Below are 25,398 nucleotides of genomic sequence, written 5' to 3'. Positions count from 1 at the left end.
CTCCTTTGGAATTTATATATATATTATATATTTATTTATTTATTTATTATGGGCCGTATCAATCATGAGATAAATCTCATGTGTGATTATTTAGTTTTCAATTCTCCAATTCTCATTTTTTTTTTTTTACATATTATTGGTATGCATCATCAGACTATTGTAAAATGATCACTTCCGAAAGACTGTCTCTATTGCGGAGACAACTTTTACATACAGCGCCGCACTGCACCGCGCTGCTCCTTGCCAGCCACACCCGACAACACACAGTAGCCAGCAGCTCCTCACTGAACTGTGGGAGACTTGGATCGGGAGACGTCATGTCGTCTCTCCCGCCCCAATAGATTGCCGGGACATCAGAAGGAGGCAGGAAGACTGTGGCTGTCTGACTGTGCTGGGCGCTGCGGCCGCGCAGCAGCGGCCGCCCGGCGCCAGATTAAAGAAGATAGAAATTCTATTAATCATGAGCGCTGTTGCGCTCTGAGCGGAGGCACCGACCGCACCACCCTAGCTACGGCCCTGGGCAGCGGCTAATATGGAGGTGGCACATGATGGCGGTGACATCATCAACCTGGCAATAAGCCAGGTAGGGCCACCAGTCTGAAAGGGGTCTCACTCGGGATGGACCCGTGTACAAAATCCAGGGTGCGACTCGGGTTCGCGGTGTGAAAGGAGTATTACAGATACTTGTAGTTCTATAACATCGTACGCTATGACCATATCTCCACAACCTGGTATATATATTTTGACACATACATACATATACATATGTTATTTATAATATGTGAGGTTTGTTGGAGATATTTATATATATGTGCATACATATATATATATATATACACCAAAAAATGTGTGAAAGAAGTGACGGTTGCGGTGCCAGATAGTTGATATATCTATGATGTGGTATGTATCTTTAAACGTGAAAAAGTGTAAATACACCCCCCTATATATTATCTAAGGTGGCAGCTTTTATCCAAGAGATATAGGGCTGTGGTTGGCCAGCCCTCAGCGAGAGATGTATAACAATGTACTTATATGTTAGCGCCTATTGGTGTTGAAATATGTGTGTGAAATTTTCATTAATGCATCAAACATGTACTTTAGTGTGAAAAATCCAGAATGTGCTAGGTGTAATGATGCCTTGTATACAACAATGGATATTTCTAGAAAACATTGTTAAAGTGCTCAGGTGCAATGTATTTTGTATATAAAGATAAAGTCAAATATATTCAGTGTACTATATATAAAGTGTCAAGAGAAAATAATGCATTCAATATGATAAATATAAAGTGCCAGGTATCAAAAATTATTCTAAAAAATAATTTCTTATAAAAAACCTCATTTATTACAATCATTTCATATAAATACTAAATGCATCATACACATAAAAATAAAATGAAAACTAAATAAATGAAACACAGGGGTATAAATAATATAAGATAATAAAGAGTATAAGAATTCAGTATTATGTAAAACAGTATCTATTCGGTACCATGAGTATTTAGAGAAGGAATTTAAAATGTTTTTATGCAATAAATAAACAATGTTAAAAAATTCTCTTATCTTAAGGGGCCTATCCATTAGCAGATAAATTTGAATGATGAACGATTTATCGTTCAGTCGTTCAATTTATCTGCTAATGGATAGGCTCTGAACGATAAAAATGTGCACTCCCGCAGCCGACAAATTGGGTCTTTTGTCTCTCCAACATGTTGGTCAATTATCCTTTACTACTGAAAGATATTAGAAATATCTGTTGCGGTAATAGAAACATAAAAAAAAATCCACTCCCAGAATGATGTCATGCAATATCGTTCGTCATTCGTCGTTTGCAAAAATCTGTCATGTACATGACAGATATCTATCACAGCAGCCCTAGGAATTTTCAAAAGATAAAACTTTTGTCTGTTGTCTTTCAGAAAGATCTGCTAATGGATAGGCCCCTTTAATCTCATCAAGTTCATCTTAGGCAGGCAAAGTTAATAGCCAACGCGTTTCGTCACACTGGACTTCATCTCTAAATACTCATGGTACCGAATAGATACTGTTTTACATAATATTGAATTATTTTACTCTTTATTATCTTATATTATTTATACCCCTGTGTTTCATTTATTTATTTTTAATTTTATTTTTGTGTGTATGATGCATTTTTAGTATTTATATGAAATGATTGTAATAAATGTGTTTTTTTAAAATAAATTATTTTTTAGAATAATTCTTGATACCTAGCACTTTATATTTATCATAGTGAATGCATTTTTTTTCACATGACACTTTATATATAGTACATTGAGCACTTTAACACTGTTTTTTAGAAATACAGTATCCATTGTTGTATACAAGGCATCATTACACCTAACATGTTCTGGATTTTTCACACTAAAGTACATGTTTGATGCATTAATGAAAATTTCACACACATATTTCAACACCAATAGGTGCTAACAACTAAGTACATCGTTACACACATATATAAATATATATATATATATATACACACACACACATACATATAAATACATAAATATCCCTTTCAGACCCCACATTTTAATTATAGAAACACTGACTAGAATTAAAATTATCTACCTCATTCTTAACTCTCTCAGGTGGCAGAGCTCAGTCAGTCAGAGACAAGGAGGCCAGCTTGATGAAGCTGCAGTGTAGTGCCAGATTAACGGCAGGGCAGAGGGAGTGGTCACCTCAGGGCCCACACACATGGAGGGCTCCCATGAATAGCCCCTTCAGCAACACAGTTGCTCCGAGACCCTGCGCCAGGGGTGTATTATAATGGGTGCAGGGTGTGCGTGGCACACGGGTACCTGGGTCCAAGGGGGCCAACACTGAACACCTTGCACCATATTATACTCACCTCTCCGGAGTCCCATATTGGTGCCGGTGTCAGCGCTGTAAAAACGTCTGGAAAATGGGCGCCTAAGCCATTTTCCTGCCATTTTGCGCGTGCGCAGTACAGGGAAATTGGACACCGCAGCCATTTTGACGGTGGCCTGTGCATGCGTTATAGACTCTGGGCACACGCTAGTGCCCAGAGTCTATCAGTGCGGCGCTGGCCGCGCTGTGCTCAGTGCGCTGCCGGCCACTGGACTGAGAGGAGGGGGCCCGTGACAGAGACTGCGCACGGGTCCCCTCCTTAACGCCCCTGCCCTGCACACAGTGCAGAGCAGCTATGACACAGAACTGCACAGCACAGTGGAAACTGGACGGACAACAGAGAGAATGGGATGTTGAGCACAGTGAAGGGGGGATGATTGTAGGTGCCCCCCACAAGCCAAATGACTGTGGCCCCCATTACCCTTAATCCAGGCCCTGCCGCTCTGCCTGTTTGTGCTGACACCAGGGCCGTAACTAGGGTGTTGCGACCAGTGCCATGGCACAGGGCACCGCAGGGCAGGGCTGTTTGGACATGTCAATTTCCCTGTTTGTTATCATTCTCACTTGTAGTTTCCTCTTCTTTTATCCACAGCATCTCCTGGCTGCCCCAGGAGTACCCCTATCTCTTCCCTGGCCCTTCCCCATGGCATGGCCCTTTTTCAGGTGTGCTATCTTATGCCCCTATTTAAAAAAATTGCGGGACGCCAATGCTCTCTCTGGCACAGGGCACCAAATAGTCTAGTTACGGCTCTGGCTGACACTGTCCCTTTGGGAGCAGTGTGGTCTGATAGAACACAGCGCAGGGGTGGTACTCTATACTACACAGTAAGGGCTTGTGAAGTCCTGATGAAAAGGTCCGCCGTTGACCTTGAAGCGTTGACACTATGTGTGTAACTATGTTTCTGATTTAAATACACATTGACTGTTTTGCTACCTTCGGAGTGCCGCCTATCTGTTTTCCCCTGGGGCTTATATAGCTCCTTAGGAGATACTTGCTGTGTATCCCACCCACAGGAGGGCACCCAACAACTTTTTTGGATATTTATGCTAAGTGCCAAACTACTGGATCTCTATACATATTATATATATATATATATATATATATATATATATATATATATATATATATAATATGTGCTATACATGCACAAAGTAGGTGTAGAGTGGCACTCTGAAGTTACTAAATGAAGATGTAAGGGTGTCTTCCCAAATTATAGAATATATACAATAACCCTCCTGGAGCTTACTATGTGATGTATTTGCATTAATACAAACACCAATTTGATTACTTTATAGAGAGACATACATTACACCTCCGATTATGTAGACTGGTGCCCGGCTGCTGCAGTGTTGATGGAGCGGGTAACTGAGGAGAGGGGGCCCAGGTGAATGGACAAAGATTCAGGCATCCAGGGGAATACAGCTTTGGGGGCGGAGCTTGGTGTGAATTGGAGGTGGAGCTTAGTGCAGATTAGGGGCGGAGCTTGGATAATGAATGCACAGAGGTGGAGTTTCAAGCAGGCCTGACTGCAGTGGGTCTCGTGTAGCCAGAATGAGCTTCTGTGCAGAATAGATATATCTGCAGATGATGGTCGTTCATACACACTGAACGGCCTTCATCCGCGGGTCCCGGCGACCAGGGGGCGGGTCCCGCATCCCGCCCCCCTCCTCGCGGCTGCCACTCTGTGTGTATGGGTGGTCTGCAGACCGCTCGTGCACACCTGCCTATGGACAGATATGTCTGCCTTGAAGAAGGCAGAACCCCTGCCGAAACGCATTGGAGACCCCTACACCCCCACACTCCAGAACCACGGCCTACCCCCACCGATGCTCCTCATCCCCACGGGGACCTCCGGTGGTCCAGGCCGTTCCATCTTCCCTGCCCCTGCACTCGCTGGTGCGAGCACCGCCTCAACTTTCTGAATAGCTCCTATCTAGCTCAGCACACCCAAGGGCTACCTCATCCAGCCCGTCCCGGGCAGACCACCCCCTACTACAGGGGTGGGCATCACTCATCCACTCTCCTCACCCACCTCCGGCTCCCACAACAGCACCCAAATCCCGCTTTAGTGGCCCGGCAACAGCAGCAGAATCTACAGCCGCATTAACCACCCACCAACACCACCCGGTCGCTGACCTCCACAGACAAAGTGATTTCCTCCCCTGAACAGCAGCAACCCAACTCTGCAACTGCAGCAGTCCATCCATACAGCACAGATCTGCAGCAACGATAACCTCCACGGCCGCATCCACCTCAGGCCAAATCCTACCTGTAGGTATCAGACTTCGAGACTCTGACCAACCCGCAGGACGCCGCAAGGGTGCTTACACCCCCACACACCTGCTGCTGCCTCCCCCATTTCTCCACCCTCCCACCACCTGAGACTCCACAAGACTGTTGACCAAAGGTCCAGCAGGAGTAACGTGTCGGTGTATTGAACCACACGGGAAGGAGCCCCCTGAAAGGGTCGACCCACCTCCCCAGTCTCTCTCCCCCACCCACCACCACACCTTCCTCTGCCTGGGACCACATAGGAGAAGCATTGTGACTACTCCATTAAAACATTTGGCCTCCTCATCTGTGTCTGTCTCTCATTTATTCCATGTCCCACACGCCACCCCCACTCACACCCAGCACACTAGCTACTACACAATAGTCCCAGACACCCACACCACCACTGCACTCACAGGGAGAGCGCACTTTAGAACCCCTACCTCTCAATCAAGTTACCACACAGGACCCGGTACTCCTGCCAGAAGGAAAGTGCAGCATCCCTTAAACACACTAGTTACGTCCCACACCCCAACACCACACCCCAACTGCCCATACAGTAGAGTGCAGTCCTACCACATTACCATGTCTGCAGACATATCTGTCCATCGGCTGTGCAGCACAGCCAATGCGATATGTCGGTGAACGCCAACGTTCACCGACATAACGCGGGTACACACTGCCCAACGGGCAGCAGATACATTGGCCGATCAATTGATCGGCCAATGTATCTGTCAGTGTGTACCCAGCTTAAGTCACCAATTTAAACTTAAGGAATACTTTAGCCAAACTGACATTCATAAAGAAGCAACTCTTCCCTGCAAACCCCATACAATTCCAACAACAACAAATAAATATTTGAACGGGCAACAGCAACTGCCACAAGTGAAACCTGTACAAGGATGCTTCATTTCACACTAGCTAAATGGCGTCAGATATCTGGTCCGGTACACAACAACTTATCTAAAGGAATTTCAGGCTCTCCAACACCTTGGTATATATGCAGATACTGTACCACAATCCACCCACTTGCAAGGTCGTACTTATCCTGATACAGTATTAGAGAATAATAAATCGGCAAATTGGTGATAATTCAACATACAAGAAGCTTACACAAGATCCAGCATTAAGCTTTAAGAAAGAACTGGATACTATATTCCAAAAAGCTGTTTATTGCAATTTACTCTCTATTATACACACTCCTTAAGTTCCAGAAGAGTCTTCAGCAACACAAAGGGAAACCATTAAATCTAGGTTCCCTTTGCGAGTTTGCAAAAGGCGATAAACTCGCACACTTCACTATATAATTCGCACACTTTGCCTTTATTTGCACACCCGATATGCGCACAATTCAATTAGAAATGCCAATTCGTAATACTCGCAGTGAGAGAGTGCGAAATTTGTACAAAAAGTGAGCAAGGAAAATAGCATGAAAAAGTGGGGAGACCATCCTGGACCGTCAAAAAGTGACAACTTCGGTAGCAGAATCATATAGAAGACTGAGGCCTTCATTCAGAGGCGGCCGTACGGTCTACGACCGCATGGCCGCCTCGATGTTTGTCCAGTGCGCATGCGCATGAGGGAGCCGGCTCCTTCGTGCGCATGCGTGAGACCCGCTACGAGCGGGTCTCTTTCCAAAGGGGGCGAGCTGTCGATGTTGATTGACAGTTCGCCCCGTTTGGAAGGTGGGCTGGGGGGGTGGCAGCCCAAACAGAGGCGTTCCCTAGTGATGTCAGTGGAGAGCTTCCGGCTCTGACAGAGCCAGAAGCTCTCCGGGGCTTACGACAAGTGAGACCCTACCCTAGGGTCTCGTCGTAAGCCCCGATGGACCATCGCGACCATCACCCTAGCGGTCGTTAGAGCTGTGGGTGAAAACCCACAGCCTAACGACCGAAACAGAGGCGGGCGGTCAGGATGCAAGCGGCCGCCCAGTTTCTGAGCGACCGATTGCATCCTCCGACCGCCTCTGAATGAGGCCCTGAAAGTGGGCATAAGGAAAGTACTGTATGGTTTTATAAGGTGTCAAACTCTGTAGACATTTTTTAATCACAAAGAAATGAAACGGAAAACACAAAAAAAGTTGAAAAAATATATGCTTTCAGGGTAATTTGAGGCAACTTTAAAAATTGAAAAAACAATGATAAAAAATGTAAAAAAGCAATTATTTTTCGTTGCAATAAATACTTTCATTAAATTTGGTGTTCATTATTTAGCTAAAAAGCTTATTTTGGTGTAATTTGAGCCCATTTATTTTTTTTTCACTCCCAAAATGACATATAATTAGTGTCCCAATTTAGCTAATTGAAAATGTCCAAATTCCTAATTAGTAATTAGGGAAAGAGAGGGGGGGGGGGGTGTCCATGAAGTAAGTACCGATATTTTGAATCTTAAAATAAAGATTTTCCCTACTTTTTCACCTGTTTTGGGGGGTGTGAACAAAAACAGGTGAAATTACTCTGAAATGTGAGTTTGGAATTGAATAGCAACTGTACTGTAGTTACAAGGCAAATTTCCGTGAATTTGCCTCTCAGGACCAAACTCGCACCTAATTGAATTCCCACATATATCAGTTTTATCAGTTTTCTTCAATGCATATCTCCAACTGTGTGTTTAGAACCAGACAATTTTTCTGAAATATACCTCTTCTCTTTTGCTTATGCTACCACAAATTTCCCTAGTCATGCCTGTAGAGTGAATGTTTCCAATCATTTCACATGTATCCTACACCATGAAGGGCTAATAGCCACAAGTCCTCTTATTGAGGACAATTCCCACTATCTAGGGGACTGATCTGTTTATTATTTCTATTTTATTTTTATTTTACTTCATTTTTATGGGGATCACTACATGCAAATAGTGGGTTTTGAGACTAAGGGCCTGATTCAGAGTCGCTCGCTGCTAGCGAGTGCTCGCTCTGAATCAGGGCGTTTTTTTTTCCCTCCTCCAAACCGCTCGCAAAGCTATGGGTGACCACCCACAGCTTGTGCGAGTGGCCTGGAGACCGTTGCGATTATCGCAACCATCTGGCTTGCGACGAGACGCTGTGGTAGGGTCTCGGCTCCCGCAAGCCCGAGTGGACTTCCTGCTCTAATAGAGCTGGAAGTCCACTACTGACATCACTAGTGTTGTCGGTAGGGCCGCCCACAAATGCCAGGCGTTCCTTTGGGAATGCCTGCATTTGCTCAACCACCTCCTCTACCCGCCTACAAAACGGGGCGAGCTGTCAATCAACATCGACAGCCGCCCCGTCTTGTAGCGAACCCCGGAGTGACTGAACTTCAGCCGCTAGCTGGGGCTCGCGCATGCGCACGCCGGACGCGGCGCATGCACAGGGGGGAAAACATCGACCGCGCTTGCGAGCACTGTGTGTTTGTGAGCGGGTCTGGATCAGGCCCTAAGTCTAATGTAGCAACAATGTGTGCCAACTCTTATATATTTAAAATAGACCAAGGGGTCTTTTCCACTGACCCCAACCTTTATGTACACTAGATACATTGATGGGCTCTTGGTTATGTAAAGAGTAACTTATGTATGCTTTTGTTGAATTACTTAAATCATAAAATGCTATGGATAGCCTGGAAAAATTCACATATACGATAGATACAGATTCAGTCAATAATCTAGATATCACAATTTGTAAAGGTTTTCAGTACAAAACTTCCCTTTATATTTAATAAACAGGAACACTTTGTCATCCACCATAAGACACTGGGCGCCTCATTTATCAACGAGTTTTATCATTCACAACGAGTGATAAAACTTGTTTTTTTTTTATAAAGGAAAATCTCCATCGATCCTGTGGGAACAACGGGTACCTAAAATGCTGTTTTACTCATTTTAGCCTGATGATAGATTCATTTGTTCCTGACTTGACAATGCTACAACACTCTCATTTAAGAAAGAAATGCCAGGCGCTAAAGCAGGGGTGTCAAACATGAAACCCTCCAGCTGCAGTGGAACTACACATCCCAGCATGCACTGCCACAGTTTTGCTATTAGGGTATATTAAAACATTGGCAAGGCATGCTGGGATATGTAGTTCCCCAGCAGCTGGAGGGCAGCATATTTGATACCCCTGCGCTAATTATGTGCAAGTCTAATCTTTATAAAACAGATCAAACAAATGTACTACTGTTTCTGCTGCTCATCACTGGAAAGAAGGGGGATGCTGTTTCCCCACAAAAGACAAAATAAAAGGCAAAAAGAGGGAGCGCTGGAGCAAGGCACAATTACATTGTATAATGACACCCAATAGCATATAAAATATTATTGTGTATATAATTAAAACAGGAAGTAGCAAAAAATAACAATCAATTGTAACAGAAAATGGGCAAAGTACAGTTTAAAAAAATCTTTGTGCACACAGAATTGATATATTGTAGTCAGTAATACAGGTTGAGTCTCCCATATCCAACATTTTTAGCACCAGCAGTATTTTGGATATTGGAATACTCCGTATTTTGGAATATTTGCTTACCATAATGAAATATCTTGGGAATGGGACCCAAATATACACACAGAATGCATTTATGTTCTATATACACCTTATACACACAGCCTGCAGGTCATATTATAAAATATTTGTAATAATTTTGTGCCTCAAAAAAACTTTGTGTACATACATGAAATTCATATACACCTTATACAAACAGCCTAAAGGTTATTTTATACTATATTTTTAATAATTTTGTGCTTTAAACAAAGTTTGTGTACATTGAACCATCAGAAAACAAAGGTTTCACTTTTTCAGTCATGCTAAAAATACTCCGTATTTCGGAATATTCGTATTTCGGTATATTTGGATATGGGAGACTCAAGCTGTAAAAGCATATAAGCATATGAAGGTGAATATCCAGTAGCAGTTCAATTGTTAGTTGCAAAAAGCAGGATAAAGTTAGTATACTGTAAGGGGAATTCAAGCTTAAGGTGAAAGCGCTGTAAATGCAAAACTTTTTTTTTAAATGATGTATTATATAGTGTATAGTGGCTTCCAATACACTGTAAGTGCAGTCTCACCCCAGTAAAGCTTGCGTGTACTGGTTCTAAGACAGGCACCCCCGATAGAGACCTGATGTCAGGCCCGGGGGGACTAAGGGTACACCTGACCCGGGCCTCAAGGCTCAGAGGGCCCAGAAGTTCGGAGGGGTAAAATGGGTCTGCGGGGTCTAATTGTAATGTATACACTGATGGGCGAGGAGAGCAAGTGGCCAGCAGCTGCCCGTCCTCTCTTCCCGGTCACCTGTCACATCACATGGTCGGGGTGAATGACGTAGCAACGTCATTACATTTCCGCTGGGTCCTTTGCCGCTCCTTCCTCTCAGTCTCAGCAGCCGTGGTCCACCTCACAAGAGCAGACAGCCTGATGAGAAGCACGATTTTCATCCGGAACCTCCGGCCAGCATCAAGAAGTCAAAGTCTCACTCTCTCTTTCTCTCACTCTCTCTCTTTCTCTCTCTCTCTCTCTCTTCTCTTTCTCTCTCTCTCTCTTGACAGTTTATTTGGATTCAACTTGTTTGTGGCAGCAGTTTTCATTTATGATACAGTGACCAGGTTTAACCTTCTCCCCCTGTCATGTTGCCCACTGGTGTAAGATTATAATATCTGTATTCCTAGTCAAAGTTCCATCTTGTGATATCTGTGTGACCTAAAAATTACATGCATAACAAGTCCGTGCCTTCCACCGCTGTGTGCAAATAATCCTTGTAACCATTTACCTTCCCTTCCTGTTCTGAAAAGTGCATAAGAACCCTGTTTGTAAAATTAACACCAGTATATATATTTAAAAACAAAATGATATATTTTCTGCTCTGCTTTTAGAATATATATATATATATATATGTATATATATATATATATATATATATATATACGCATACTCTCCCCCCCCCCAAGGTGGCTGATATGTATATATATATATACGCACACACTCTCTCTCTCTCCCCCCCAGGTGGTTGATATGTATATATATATATATATATATATTAATTTTGTTTTGGGGACAATTCTATCTGACAGAGGAAAAGTTGCTTGGTCGGGGGCCCCAGAGGTATAAGTGTACCGGGCCCAAAGATTTCTGTTGCCGGCCCTGCCTGATATCTCCTTATTCTTGGCTGTAACCTGCGCTCTGGTCAGCTGGGAGGGATGGGTCTTGCTTGTCAATTACAATGGCTCGATGTCCGGCTGGACAGAGCACACACTGGGGCTCTGGAAAGTGATAAAGTGCAGAGTGATAAACAACCAGCCAATCAGCTCCTAACTGTCATGTTACAGGCTGTGGTTGTACTGTATCTTGTAGCGTGCCATGTGGTACAGCAACCGTCCCATGGCTTCAACAGCACTTCCTGGTACAGAGAACAAATGATGCGTTTCTCGTCAACATTTTGGGCAATTTTATTGCTGTTATATTATTTATGAACAGTGTTATAGATTACTAACTACAATATATCAATTCTGTGTGCACACAGATTTTTTTCAACTGTATTATACTGTACATTGTCCATTACAATCGGTTGCTATTTTTTGCTTCTCTCACTTAATACCTTGTTAATCAAAGGGACAAATATTAAACTGGCGACACCAATCTAAGGAAACAAGTATCTAATATTTTTTTAAGCAGTGCCAAAAAAAAGGTTGTTTTAAATGCCACAATCGTCTTACCTGTAGTTACCTTAATACGGACTATACAATCAGTCACCATTAATCTAGATGAAAAATCCTAAATTAATGATCACTTAACTTGTACTACTTAGACCACGTGGCAAGTGATATGTGGGCAATATAGAATGCCAGTTTAAAGAAGGATGGCCTTCATAGGTCTGTGATCATGGTGGCCGACCCGATAGAAATAGCCAGTGGCCAGACTTTTAGCACAGGTCCACATAGTTTAGCCAAATCTGGAATAATATTATAGACCAGAGGAGGGGATAAATCTAAAAAGTTACTTAGGTTATAAATTAAGTGGATATATTGGTTGGAGAGCACTCAATCAAATTATTGGCCTTCATTGGTTTTTCTTGTCATTTTCTTGTTATATGTTGTCTATATGTTTGGAAGAGGTCCATATATTTATTATATTTATATTTATTATTATTCGTTAACATACAGTGCCTTTGTAAGGATACGGTACCTTATTAGCAATAATATTTTTTTCCACGCAGTTGCAGTAGATATTTTTTATTTAAGTATTTAACAGCATATCTGTCTTTACTAGCTTTCTATTGTTAATAGCTATCTGGTCATTTTCCCAGGTAGACGGTCTCTTTAATTATTATGAGATGTTGTTATTTTTATGTCATTCACTATGACTTAATGGTGATTTGCTTTTATATACTGAATAATATGATGCTTATTAGCCCAGTACACAGAGCTTGCTTATATTTGAGCTGTATTTCTGGATGCAAGTTGTACATTATTATGCATATGCTTTCTACTGTTTGGTCTGCTTTTACTGATGTTTGATAGACTTGTTTTTGTTAGTGTTGTCTCATGGTCACGGGTCTCACTTGAGGGGATCGGTAAGAAATACTGCCGGACCTATGTCCGGCAGTTCAAACCCCTGATGCCGGAAGACCAGCAGCAGTGAAGATCCCGACAGCTCCAAAGGTAAGTATATACTAACCCTATTCCCCCCTAACCCTAACCCTCCTTTAGGGGTGCCTAACCCTAACCTCCCTCCCTATTGCCTAACTCTAACCCCCCGGGGGTGCCTAACCCTAACCCCCCCTTCCCCGTAGCCTAAACCTAACCCTCCCAGGGGGTTGCCTAACCCTAAGTCCCCTGGGGAGCCCTAAAACCTAACCCTCCTCCCCATAGCTGTCGGTGCCTGGCTTACCTTTGTTTGGTTTGCAAGGGTGCCGGGCTCCCGGCGTAGGTCTAATGACAGGCATCGGGATTTTGATGCCTGTCATTAGTACCTTGCCGGGATTTGACAGTCGGGAAGCCGGAGGTCGGCATTTCGACCGTCGGCTTCCTGACTGCATCCTCACTTGAGATGTCATACACCAGTGCTTTCTACTCCGACTGCAGCAACTGGTATGTTACATATGGCGAAGGGGTATGCTATTCAGGTAAGTGTTTTGTGTGTACCTAATCCCTGATGAAAGTGCATTTCCATTGGTTTGTGTTATCACATGCACACACACACACACGCGCATGCACACACACACCACACAATGTTCCAAATACAGCACTCTCCATCTAACAGTGAAATAAATCTTTATTCCGACTTTTAGCAAGGATACATTTGTCCTCATGAGAGACAGCAATTTCAAAATAAAGATTTATTTCACTATTAGACTGAGAGTGCTGGTCTTTTGGCACATTATTTTGAAGTTATCCATACAGTACAGTATGTGGTTTTTCTCCCAGGCACCCTAATGTTGAATATGTAAGCATATATACATGGTAATAGTTATACACGTTGCATACATAGGGCAATCAGATCCCTTAATTAGTGATGATGGTGATTATTATTATTACCAATTATTTATATAGCACCACCAATTTATACAGTGCTGTACAGAGAATTTAAGTCATTAATATCAGTCCTTGTCCCATTTGGGCTTTCTTCTTATATTCCCTACATACAAGCACACATACACAGTAGAGTACCAACATGTTTTTGGAGTGTGGGAGGAAACTAGAGCACCTGGAGAAGACCCATGCAAAAAAAAACAAAAAACAAAGAGAACATACAAATTCCACATATATACTCAGACAGGCCATGAATGGGAATTTAATTTTTGACCTCAGTGTAGTGTGGCAAAATGCTGATGCATGTAAATACAGGTTTTATATTCTTGTTACTTGAACACTGAATTTATATCAATGCATCTGTTTATATAAGCCAAAAGTTTAGTGTTACAGGGGTCTATTCAGCATTGATTTTTTTACATTAAAAATACGGAAACTATGATTTCCGTGTCTTTATGTAAATCCCCTATTCAGCAATGGAATAATGTGGAAGATAACGCAATTATCTTGTCCACTAATTCCCATCTCGCTGAATACCGCACTGTAGAGATCAGCCATTGATCTCTACAGTGCTTTAACACTTTTTGCTATTCAGCAAAGCAAAAAGTGTTAAATCACTTGATAAATCATTACTTTATATAACGCCATCTCAGAATTGGCGTTATATGAAGAAAATACTTAAATATTCCGAAAACTGCAGGGACAGAGGGAATATTTTCCCATAAGTCCCTGCAGCATCTTGTAAGCCCGCCCAGTCTCCGTGCCTGCTTTCCAGTGATTGCCGACAGGTAAGTCCATTTAGAGCCTGTTAAACCTGCGGAAAGTGATTGACATGTGTATACAGGCTTTATATTAGCCTGTATACATGTATATTTATGTGCGATTAAAACCACATAAATATACATGTATACAGGCTAGTATAAAGCCTGTATACACATGTCAATCAATTTGGACAGGCTGGAGATGTACTTACCCCATCAGCGGTCACCGCAAGCAGGGACAGAGACAGTTCCCGAGCGCATGACTGAGCATGCACAGAAGAAGAAACAGAAGGGATTGTTTTTGGAATCCCGAAAACAATACCTTCTGTGACATCGCAGGGATAGCGTGTTACCGCAACCACAGTCCCTGCAGAAAATATTGCTGAATAGCAGCCATATTTTATCATAATTGATAAAAATTTGTGACGATGTTGCCCGATAATATTCTCAGTGTTATCACCATAATCTCTATGTACCCATTCATTCCAAATCAATGATTCCTGGTATATTTGAACCACACCTGTGTGCTCAGGTGGAATAATAAAACAACCAGATGACTTAATGAAACAACCAGTTTATGCCTTATTAGCTTAACTCAAATAGTTAAATTGTAACCCTAAATAATTAGGTAATATTTTGTCTGTAATGTATGTACATTAAACTGAGTATTGTACAAACCCTTAAAAATCTTAACTAAACAAAAATAACATAACATTATTTTTTGTGGCAATGTATATATGATATATATACGGCACATATAATATAAATATTCCTATGTATTCTAGATTGTGAAACCATGTATACTGAATTGTCATTTCTAGCACAGATTTAAATCAATTATAAGGAGGTCCTAGCCTTTCCCAATGCTATCAGATCTGTGACTTTACGTCAACTTATCATGCACCATGTGCACCAATCCTTTTATACAGTACCACTTACTGTACACGGCTACCATATTGTTTTCACTAAATCCCTTAATACACGGCCATGCTATAATAATTTTATAACATATAATATTGTTCTATTTTTGCAGCGCTTCGCAACACACTTACACAGGACGAGGGCAAAATACAATTATCAGCAAAAGACAATGACATAGACAACTGTACGTACATTAGGCAGCAGACCCATCTGTTGATTGTTACGGAGGTTTTAGGACCATCTGTTGAGGAAGCGCCCCACCATGGCCGCAGACTTCTTGTGCACAAAACAGGGCTTTATTTTTGCTTGTATTTTACAGATCAGATTTATAAATAATCGGGCGACACATTAATCTGAGGACAGTGGATGAACGGACTAGACAGACGCCAGTGACAGACATGAGAGGAGAAAGAACATCTTACCACCTAGATCCAGGACAAAGGACAGCTCTGAGGCACTGAGAGGGATTGAGGCAGAGACATAATAATGCATTTCCATTCAATCCCGCCTACTAATATTCTTCCTCCAAAGGTTACTGCAGATACAGGGCCCTCCTCCGGCTTCTCTCTAGTCATATGTACAGTATAATAATAACAGACCCTCCACATCATCTCATACCAGCTAAACCATATTGTCAGAGATTTGTACACTAATAAGGACATAAAAAAACAAATGATCAGCTGATTGAGATAAAAACAGACAATCGTAACGTCATTCTTTCTGCTTGTAAGCTATTAAAACGAAATATTATATGGGGTGTATGTATGTATATATGAATAGGTGGTTGAATAGAAATACTGGGCTTCTCAACTTTCAATAATGCATACCTGTGTACTTGTCTTGTAAATTATTGCTCATTTAGAAGTATTGTTATTTCTAATCATCCTTGGAAGAAGTAGGTTTGCTAGGCATGCGCATGGATAACCACAACCTGTGCATAAGCAGCAGGCAGAGACGCTGCTGCTACTGTACAGAAAAATCGGTATCCACTACATGAAGTGACGCCTCCATCCCCTAGATGAGCTGTGAAGAGATCCAGTCAGCCAGAGAGCCAGAGAGCCAGTGCACATCCAGTCAGCCAGAGAGCCAGAGAGCCAGTGCACATCCAGTCAGCCAGAGAGCCAGAGAGCCAGTTCACATCCAGTCAGCCAGAGAGCCAGTGCACATCCAGTCAGCCAGAGAGCCAGAGAGCCAGTGCACATCCAGTCAGCCAGAGAGCCAGAGAGCCAGTTCACATCCAGTCAGCCAGAGAGCCAGAGAGCCAGTTCACATCCAGTCAGCCAGAGAGCCAGAGAGCCAGTGCACATCCAGTCAGCCAGAGAGCCAGAGAGCCAGTGCACATCCAGTCAGCCAGAGAGCCAGAGAGCCAGTTCACATCCAGTCAGCCAGAGAGCCAGAGAGCCAGTTCACATCCAGTCAGCCAGAGAGCCAGTGCACATCCAGTCAGCCAGAGAGCCAGAGAGCCAGTGCACATCCAGTCAGCCAGAGAGCCAGAGAGCCAGTTCACATCCAGTCAGCCAGAGAGCCAGAGAGCCAGTGCACATCCAGTCAGCCAGAGAGCCAGAGAGCCAGTTCACATCCAGTCAGCCAGAGAGCCAGAGAGCCAGTTCACATCCAGTCAGCCAGAGAGCCAGAGAGCCAGTGCACATCCAGTCAGCCAGTGCACATCCAGTCAGCCAGAGAGCCAGTGCACATCCAGTCAGCCAGAGAGCCAGTGCACATCCAGTCAGCCAGAGAGCCAGTGCACATCCAGTCAGCCAGTGCACATCCAGTCAGCCAGAGAGCCAGTGCATATCCAGTCAGCCAGAGAGCCAGTGCACATCCAGTCAGCCAGAGAGCCAGTGCACATCCAGTCAGCCAGAGAGCCAGTGCACATCCAGTCAGACTATCACCTGGGTTTTCACAGATTGTCACAGGTTTTCTAGCACCATATACAATGGTCGCAATATTTTGCACCACTATTTCCATAATGTATAAAGCTTCATGTTGGTATTCTGCTACAGAAAGCGAAAACAGAACCCTTTCTATGCCAAATAGGGGCAGATTCAATTACATGCAAGCAGCTTTGCATGATGCACATAGCTTTAATTACAGTAGATCACGTCTGCTCGTACCTAAATATATTTAATGAATTAAAAATTACATGTGTAGGGCCTGAATCAGAGTTGTACGCTAATCGCGATTTCCGTAGCTGTGGATGTGCAAAAATATGCTAATGCAGCAACGGTCGGGTCCTGAGCCATCACAGCTGTCCGCAACAGCATACACATACACAGCATCGGACGCAGATCAGGCAAACGTCGACTCTGCAAGTGAGTCTATTGTCACTCAGAATGGCTGACGTAACTGAGATGCCTTCGCCATGTCACTTGCATACGGGAATGCAGACGCAGGATGTGACACTCCCCCAAAATGGTCAAGACACCCCTGCGTTTTTATCCAACACTCCTCGTTACCACCCCCAAATGCTCCCTGCCTGTCATTCACACTGTGATTAAAGACTCGCAGCGTGCGACTATGGTAATACACCTTAATGCATGCGCACTGCGACTCAGGTGCATGCGCAGTGGCAAAAATTGCTCCATTTGTGAAAAACAACAGCTTAATGTATAACGCTGAATCAGGCCTATAGCACACACATATTCACACATGGACACACATATATACTGGGTTCATTTTTGTCAGAAGACAATAAGGCCTAGCAGTATGCTCTTGGATTGTAGAAGGAAACCGGAGTACCTACAGACACAGGCGTAACTATAAAGGGTGCAATGGGTGCGCTTGCTATGGGGCCCGGCATTTTAGGGGGCCCACTGACCCAGCAAGCAACCCCCTGCACCCTCTATAGCTAAGTAGTACATCGCCAATGTCTTTTTTAATCAGGAGCCAGTCGCAAGCCAATAGGAACTCGCGGACCAGCAGCCAATCAGCAGCGGCTGCAGGTCCATGAGTTCCGATTGGCTCACGCCCGGTGTCTGATTAAAATTGATATAGCTCTCTTAGAAGCTGGGAGGAGGCGTGGCTATGATGACATCCCCAGACCACGGGCACGCCTCCTCCCACCTTCAGTGAGGAGAGATGGAGCTGCACGCCGGACTCAGGAGGAGTTAAGTGATACGGGGCTGGGGCATGTAAGTATCATGGGGCTGGGGGCCCCAAGGAAGTTTTGCTATGGGGCCCCCACACCTCTGGTTACGCCCCTGCCTGCAGGAAACATACAAACGTTTGCTAAATTAACTCATGACACCAGTGCTATGAGGAGGTAATGCAAATGAGCAACACATCCCACTAAGCCACTGAAAACCATTCAAACAGCAGTAATTGAATCAGCCCTGATGTGTCCATACTCAATTGGCATGCTATTCATAGCATGTGACTGCAAAAAGGTAATAGGAACACATTCTGGAAATACTCAGGGGTGCTAAGAGGGGAGGCTGGTACAAGGTACCCAGGCCATGACATCTGTGCAGGTCTCGGAGTGGAAGATGAGTGCACCCAAGATGACACAGCTCCACCCTGACAAAAGGGCCCCATGGGGATGCCCATACTCTTGACAGCCCTGTTCATACCCACTAGAGAGTTTACACCATGGGTGTGCTGCATTTTTCCCATTCATTTAAATGACTCATTCATTACAATGGTTCATTGATTTCAAAGAGGTTTACAGAATTATGATTTTTTTTCTTCCACATTATTAAATAATTAATTATTCTCTATTGATGTGTGAATAAAGAAGGGAATCCTGAATGTGATGCCACTATGAGCATGGTAACCTAATTGAGATTGGTTGAGCAGCAAATGATACTTTAGTCAATTCATTCTATAGTATTATGACATTATTATGACACAGATTGTCACAACATATTACCAATGCAGTGATTACTTGTACATACAGTATATACACTAAATGAAGTTTATTGTTGTCTTCTGGTAAAACAAGAAAAATGTATTATTGCTGTATTGCATGTAGTTCAGGTCTGTAGTGATGGATTTTGGACCTTGAGGGCTCCATTCATCATCACTTAATTTATACAAAGGCAGGAGATACTTAACATTTTCACCTACTTTTGTAGAAATTAAGAACCGGGGCTATTCATTTTAAAGGTACTGTAGGGCAGACGATATCACTGATATCTCCTGTTTACCTTTTAGCCCCGCTGTCCTGCTGTCCCCATACACTAGTTTGGGGTCCTAAATTCATCAAGCTCCAAAAATATTATATTTTTCAAAATATTATATTTTTGGAGCTTGACTGCAGAAGCATTCACCATCTTTAGATGGCATTTGCTCCCGCACCCCCGCTCCATCCCTATGGGAAGGAGTCCTGGGTTGTGAAGAGGGATCCTTTCAGATGCGTCCACTCCTGTCTTACTCGGCAGTGCTAACTTTCATTGAAACGGAAGTAACAGTGAAAGAGTTTGCTGAGATAGCTGATTTTCGGATCAGCTATCTTCGCACCGGAGCAATGTTGAATTTATGCATCCATCCCTGCTACTTGCAGCGAGTTGGATACTTAAATATCAGCAGCTGTCTGGCCCCCAATAATAAACATGATGAATGAACCCCCAAAACATGTATTTCTAGTGTGTAGTAGACATGAGAAAATCACACAGAATCCTATGTATTCATTGAATGTGGTAAAAATACTAATTAAACTGTGGATGAATTTGCTAGTATTTTGTGCACGAACATATTGTCGTTTGTCCACTTATGTTTGCCACCCTCAGGGTCCTTCTGGTTTGCCTTTGGTCGGACAAATGTGAATAGATGGTACAGAGGGCCTGATTCAGAGCCGGACGCTCTGACAGAGCGCTCGCTCTGAATCAGTGCCCTCCTTCTCTTTTTTAGAGCGGCCTCCTGGCCGCTCGCATAGCTGTGGGTAACCACCCACAGCTATAGCAAGCGGCCAAAAAGATGGTCGCGATGGTCAAGACCATCGCGACCATCGGGCTTGTGACGAGACCCTTGTGGTAGGGTCTCGTCTGCCGCAAGCCCTGGAGTGCTTTCGGCTCTATCAGAGCCAAAAGCACTCTCACTGACATCACTTGTAATGTCAGTGGGGCCGGCCCCAGACGGTAGGCGTTCCCATGGGAACGCCTTCGTCTGGGCAACCACGCCCCCGGCACGCCCACCAAAGGGGGCGTGCTGTCACTCACCATCGACAGCATGCCCCCTTTGTAGCGAGACCCATAGTAACGGCTTGCCCGTCGCTATCCTGGTCCTGCGCATGCGCACGACGGAGCCGCCTCCGTCGTGCGCATGCGCACTGGGCTAACATTGACCCGCTTGCGAGCGCTCAGCGCTCGTGAGCGGGTCTGAATTAGGCCCAGAGTGTATTTGGCAACTTTATTTTAGCTTTTGTGTATTAGTTAGTTACCCACTGTACATCATTTTATCATCTAGTCCTTCTCATTTTGGTAATAAGTAAAGCTTAATGACTCTTAACGTTGTCCTAATCCATTTGGCATCCAAGATCTTTCTTGTGTCCTCCTTCCTCTTCAGTTCATATGGGCCCTTTAAAGGTTGATAATGGGATAATAATATGGCTATTAAAAGAAGGAGTACTGTACACTGTTGCAGATAATTGTCAGCGTGGATTGCGTTGGAACTGGAGATCCTGACAAAACCTATGGGTTGGGATGCTGAGAGAGGAGCTGGGTTGCTCAACAGCGTAGCCGTATATTTAGATTTTTTTTAACAGTAAAACTTTTTATACTCTGGCACAGTAATCACAAATGGAAAGTGCAAACCTGCGAGTGACAGGAGAACCTTCACAGGTGGAGATCTGTGCTTAGCAGGGATCCACAACAATGAGTATGGGTATAGAAGGTATAGAAAATACCCTCAAAATGTGCAGGCGTAAAAGCTATACTGGTGAAATGGGCTTCTATGTAGTACTTATGGAAATTGGGAATGTCCAAGGCCACATCTAAACAGCATTTATGCAAGATCCACAAATGAAACCTGAGCAGGCTGAGAAAACTAAACACACTGAGAAATATTTTGTTGGAGATTTAGGGGTCTATTCAGCAACAGTGACGATGTTGCCCACAATATTATCAGGTAACAATGTCACAAATAATTATCAATTGTCAATTTTTTAGTGAGCTATTCAGCAAGATTTTCAGCAGGGACAGCGGTTGCGGTAACACGCTCTCCCTGCGATGTCACAAAAGGGATTGTTTTCGGTTTCCGAAAACAATCCCTTCTGTTTGTTCCTCTGCGCATGCTCAGTCATGCGCTTGGGAACAGTCTCCGTCCTGGCTTCCCAGTGACCGCGGAGGGGTAAGTACAGCTCCAGTCTGTCCAAATAGATTGACATGTGTATACAGGCTTTATACTAGCCTGTATACATGTATATTTATGTGCTTTCATATTTACAATGTATATATATATACATTGTAAATATAATAGCACATAAATATACATGTATACAGGCTAGTATAAAGCCTGTATACACATGTCAATCACTTTCGGCAGGTTTAATAGGCTCTAATTGGCCTTACCTGCTGCCGATTACCGGGAAGCAGGCACAGAGACTGAGCTGGCTTACAAGATACTGCAGGAAAATATTCCCTCTGTAGTCCCTGCATTTTTTGGGAAATTAAAGGCATTTTCTTCATATAACGCCATTCTGAAATGGCGTTATGTAAAGTAAATATTTATCGAGTGATTTAACACATTTTGCTATGTTGAATAGCAAAAAGCTTTAAAGCACTGTAGAGATCAATGGCTGATCCCTACAGTGCGGTACTCAGTGAGATGGGAATTAGTGGAGAAGATAATTGAGTTATCTTCTCCATTAACCCATTGCTGAATAGGGGATTTACATAAAAAATACGGAAATCATAATTTCCGTATTTTTATGTAAAAAAATCAATGCTGAATAGACCCCTTACAGAGAAAAAAAGAGGGTACACAGACTGGAATGATCTAGAATAGATAAATAAGAGCCTAGACAGGACATTATATTTTTACCATATTTATGTGATCAATCCAGTAGAAATACGTTTCATTCCAGCTTAAGAGATTCTTTTAATGGTCTCCATATATCAGGGAAAATACAGGTTTAGTTTCCCATATCCAAATATTCCAAAATACTGAATTTTTGGAGCATGACTGAGATAGTGACACTTTGCTTTCTGATGGCTCAGTGTACAGAAACTTTTTTTAATGCGCAAAATTATTAAAACTTTACCTTCAGGCTGTGTGTATAAGGTGTATATGAAACATAATGCATTCTGTGTTTAGACTTGAGACCCATCCCCAAGAAATCTCATTATGGAATGCAATTATTCCAAAATACAGAAAAATCCGATATCCATATACTTCTGGTCCCATGCATTTTGGATATGGGAGACTCAACCTGTAGTAAAAAGCTTATAGTAAATGGATAGATTTACTAAAGTTCGATTTTAATCGATTTAAAATCAGTCTAAATCGATCAATGTCGATGTTGTATTTCTTGGGCTAAATCACACATTTACTAGTACACAATTTTTGATTGGTTTTTCAAGTGGTAGTAAAACTGTGATTTAGACCCAGAAACACAACATCGATATTGATCGATTTAGTTCATTTTAAAATCAATTAACATTGATTAAAATCTACCATTAGTAAATATACTCCTAAGTATTGGTAAGGTGGACATCCAGTACTTTTCTGATGTGACTGCCAGCATAATTGCTCTCAAGGAAGTTGAACATTGTTAGAGTGACCTATGTTTCACAGAAGTATTTATGACTTATCAGAGTTCATTTTAAAGTTAGAAACATTTATGTATGCTGCAAAGCTCTTTATAGAGAGAATGAAGTGAGGTGTGAAGATTGATGCAATACATCACCATCATATAAGGTGGGTTTATGCTATGGGAAGCCAACTCCAACGGCAGATATATCTGGGTTGCTTTGAAGATTGGTATCCATAAGTAAAGCAAGGCCAACAAGGGATATCTCTGGCTTGTTCCATGTCTAATAGAAAAAGTTCTTGAAATAAAGCCCTTTACCAATACTAATGTTGTGAGGTTACAGTATAAAGACATACTGCCAGATGTATGAACCATCAACTTATTTGGTATATGAACTAGGGGTGTTTTGTGTTTTGGTTTTGGATCTGGATCTTTCTTCGTGTTTTGGATCTGGATTGGTTTTGCCAAAGCCACCCTTCCGTGTTTTGGGTTCTGGGTTTTGTGTTTTGGATCTGTATTTTTTTTTAAAAAAGCATAAAAACAGCTAAAATCACAGAATTTGTGTGTTTTTCTGCTCCTATGCTATTATTAACCTCAATAACCTTAATTTCCACTCATTTCCAGTCTATTCTTAACACCTCACACCTCACAATAGTGTTTTTATATCCAAAAGGTTGCACTGAGGTAGCTGGATGACTATGCTAAGAGATACGAGTGGGCGGCACAAACACGTGGTCCATCTAGGAGTAACACTGCAGTGGCAGACAGGATGGCAGTTTGAAAAACTAGGCCCCAAACAGTACATAATTCAAAGAAAAAAAAGAGGTGCAAGATGGAATTGTCCTTGGGCCCTACCACCCACCCTTATGTTGTATAAACAGGACATGCACACTTTAACAAACCAAACATTTCAGCGCCAGGGTCTGCCACACGACTGAGGCTGAAATGATTGGTTAGTTTGGGCCCCCACAAAACAAGCTGGCAATTAATCTGTCCCTGCACAAACTGGCTCTACAGAGGCAAGATGTCGTCCTCATCCTCCTCATCCACCGATTCCTCACCCTCTTCAGTGTTGTGTACATCCTCATCCTCACAGAGTATTAATTTGTCCCCGCTGGAATCCACAACCACAGGTCCCTCTGTACGTTCTGGAGGCTGGTCTCCCTGGAAGAGTTGATAATTCATTTTATGAACATCATCTTCTCCACATTTTGTGGAAACAACCTCCTACGCCTTTCGCTGACAAGGTTCCCAGCTGCACTAAACACTCTTTCGGAGTACACACTGGAGGGGGGGCAACTCAGGTAAAATAGAGCCAGTTTGTACAGGGACCTCCAAATTGCTTCTTTTTCCTGCCAGTACAGGTACGGACTGTCTGACATGCCTACTTGGATGCTGTCACCGATGTAATCCTTTAACAGACAGATGCACGCTTGTAGCTGCTGCTTTAAGGATGCAGGTGCGGCTACAGCCCACACATTTCACAAAGACAGAAAAAAAAAGAAGAATTTTTTTATTGTTTGTGGAGCGCACTTTGAGGGTTACACCACCCTTTAACAGACAGACGCACGCTTGTCGCTGCTGCTTTGAGGATGCAAGTGCGGCTACAGTCCACACAATTCACAAAGACAGAAAAAAGAAGAATTTTTTTATTGTTTGTGGAGCACACTTTGAGGGTTACACCACCCTTTAACAGACAGATGCACGCTTGTCGCTGCTGCTTTAAGGATGCAGGTGTGGCTACAGCCCACACATTTCACAAAAACAGAAAAAAAAAGAATTTTTTTATTGTTTGTGGAGCGCACTTTGAGGGTTACACCACCCTTTAACAGACAGACGCACGCTTGTCGCTGCTGTTTTAAGGATGCAGGTGCGGCTACAGCCCACACATTTCACAAAGACAGAAAAAAAAAGAAGAATATTTTTATTGTTTGTGGAGCACACTTTGAGGGTGTCACCACCCTTTAACAGACAGACGCACGCTTGTCGCTGCTGCTTTGAGGACAGTATCATATGCAGTGACAGTAGACTTGTCAGAAATTGTTGGCACGTCCTTCAGTCCGGACCAGATGTCCAAACCGGCCCTTGACTTATGACACAGGCGTACGCTTGGCGCTGCTACTGTGTTGATGCACGTGCAGCTACTTCGCACACAAGTCACAAACACATAAAAAAATATTTTTTTATTGTTTGTGGAGCACACTTTGAGGGTGTCACCACCCTTTAACAGACAGACGCACGCTTGTCGCTGCTGCTTTAAGGATGCAGGTGCGGCTACAGCCCACACAATTCACAAAGACAGAAAAAAAAAGAATATTTTTATTGTTTGTGGAGCGCACTTTGAGGGTTACACCACCCTTTAACAGACAGATGCACGCTTGTCGCTGCTGCTTTGA

At 43.0% G+C, this 25,398-nt stretch overlaps 1 protein-coding gene across 2 annotated transcripts in view; it reads right to left on the bottom strand.

Annotated features, from left to right (window-relative positions):
* The window catches only part of SLC29A4 (solute carrier family 29 member 4), a 104,555-nt gene extending 88,354 nt beyond the window's left edge, over nucleotides 1-16,201 (bottom strand). The window contains exon 1 of one of the 2 annotated variants that reach the window (XM_088451050.1): nucleotides 16,143-16,201. The gene's annotated coding sequence lies outside the window, so the exon portion shown is untranslated. Of the gene's footprint in view, nucleotides 1-15,737; nucleotides 15,781-16,142 lie in introns of those variants that run through there. The other variant, XM_088451051.1, reaches the window with a different exon arrangement.
* Between the last annotated feature and the right edge of the window lie 9,197 nt (nucleotides 16,202-25,398).

Source organism: Taudactylus pleione, unplaced genomic scaffold, assembly GCF_031769625.1.
Source record: "Taudactylus pleione unplaced genomic scaffold, aTauple2 ptg000536l, whole genome shotgun sequence".
Taxonomy (NCBI): Eukaryota; Metazoa; Chordata; class Amphibia; order Anura; family Myobatrachidae; genus Taudactylus; species Taudactylus pleione.
This window is presented reverse-complemented; position numbering and strand designations above follow the sequence as displayed.